Source organism: Apium graveolens, chromosome 6 (assembly GCF_009905375.1).
Source record: "Apium graveolens cultivar Ventura chromosome 6, ASM990537v1, whole genome shotgun sequence".
In the NCBI taxonomy this organism is placed as follows: domain Eukaryota; kingdom Viridiplantae; phylum Streptophyta; class Magnoliopsida; order Apiales; family Apiaceae; genus Apium; species Apium graveolens.
In genome coordinates, this window is record NC_133652.1 from 86,460,267 (window position 1) to 86,462,585 (window position 2,319).

Genomic DNA, 2,319 nt, shown 5'->3' on the forward strand with positions numbered 1-2,319 from the left:
ATTCCATCATTATGATCACCAATTATAGTATTCCTTGTGTGACTCCTATCCCATTTTCTGGTATGATGATTTTGAAGACTAGAGTTGTCCTCGTTTTCTTCATTATTGGCATGACTTGCAGAACCATCATCTCTTTCCCCCTGAGTTTGTTCAATCAAATTCAGGTGAGCTTCTTTCTTGAGATGAATTCTCATTTTCCGAATTCGCTGGTTCACTAGTTTCCTCTTCTTCTCTATTATCTGCATTATTTTTAACTTCTTCTTCAGAATCATTGTCAAGGTTAAGATTATCAAATTTTAAAGCTTCAGCTTCATTTTTATTAAGGCATTCCAAGTATGGATACTTATCATCATCAAATATCACATATGTGATCTCCATTATCTTATTTTGCTCTATCACATAAATATGTAAGAGTCATTTCTAAAGAGTACCTAAGAAAAATGGCTTCAAATACTTTTGAGTCAAATTTTCCAATGTACTCAGAGTTGTCTTCAAACACAAAGTACTTGCTTCCAAACACATGAAGATGGTTAACTGTAGGCTTCCTTTTTTACATGATTGAGTAGGGTAAATTGCCAATACTTTTGTTCACCAAATATCTAATCTGAGTATAACATGTTGTGTTAACAGCTTCTTCCCAGAAACTGGTCGGCATCTTGGCATCCTGCAGCATTGTGCTTGGAGCTTCAACTAGGGTTCTGTTTTTCCTTTCAATCACACCATTTTTTTGAGGTGTTCTTGGAGAAGAAAAATCTTGAGTAATGATTTTGTCTTTACATAATTCACTTAGTATGGAATTTCTGAATTTAGTACCACAGTCACTCCTCAATTTTTTTACAGAATTTTGATCTTCAGCCTGCTTTGAAATCTTCTTTATGTGTTCAATGATAATGTATGTTGTTTCGTCTTTTGAATGCATAAATTCCACCCAAGTGTACCTTGAGTAGTCGTCCATCATCACCAGTGTATACTTCTTTTTAGAGATGAACATGACATTTACATGACTAAATAAATCCATATGGATAAGTTATAATGGAGCATTAATGGAGTTCACAACTTTGCTTTTGTGATGTAATTTCTTTATTTTGCCTTTCTGACAAACTTCACAAACTTCATTTTGTGCAAATTCTAAAGTTGGCATGTCTCTCACCAATTCTCTCTTCACAAGAGTATTGATTGCTTTGTAGTTTAGGTAAGAGGGCTTCTTGTGCCAAAGTTTACTTTGTTTACTTGATGTTTTGATATAGAAGTAACATATCTTTTCCTTGTTTGCCGAATTCATTTCTGCAACAAACAGGCTTCCTTTTCTTACTCCTTTTAGAGCAACTTCACCAGTCTTTTTGCTTTTGATTGAGCAATTTCTTTATAAAAAATAACCTTAAAACCCTTGTCTATAAATTGACTGACACTTAAAAGATTTACTTCAAGACCTGCAACCAGTACTATATCCTGAATGATAACATTTACACAAATTAAACTACCATATCCCATTATTAATCATTTGTTGTTGTCTCCAAAGGTCACCAAAGGGCCATCCATCTCCTCAAACTATGATAGCATGGATTTATCACCTGTCATGTGCCTGAAGCATCCACTGTCAATGATCCATGTGACTTTATTCTTCTTACCCTGCATACAATGATATTTAGGTGTGTTTAGCTACCCAAGCAATGTTGGGCACTTTCTTCATCTTAACAGAGTTAGTAGATGTGGAACTTGAACAATCAAAAGAAATAACTTTCTTAGTTTGATTAGCGTTTTCTTCTTTGATCATGAATCTAAAGTTAACTTCTTTTAGATCTTTTCTCAACTTATGACAACTGTTCATAACTTTCATGTTGCATGAAATGCAATCAAACTTGTCACAGAAAGAGTAGGGGTCATCAGCTTGAGCTTCATTATACTTGAAGGCTCCATGTTTGACTCACTAACAATCTTTTTACAAAGATGAGTAATGTGATTTTTTGATCCACATATTTGACACTCCTTTCTGGGAGCATTTGCAACATAGGAATAATTGTTGCTTTTGTTGACACCTATATTTTCATTTCTGGTCTTCTTTTTCTTTCTTGTGATTTTATTTTTTATTTCAATTATTGGTCTCTTGATGACTAGGCTAGCTTCAGGATTTTTCTCACATTCAGTGTTGAGAGTAGGTTTGACATTTTTCTTTTCTTCATCTTCATCTACAACTTCTTGATTGATGATAAACTCCTCTTCACTGAAGTTCACTTCACATACTTTGAACAAGGGTGCATTCACCTTTTGAAGCACCAAAGGAACTTCTTTTTTCACACTTTCCTTTCCCTTGTCAACTTG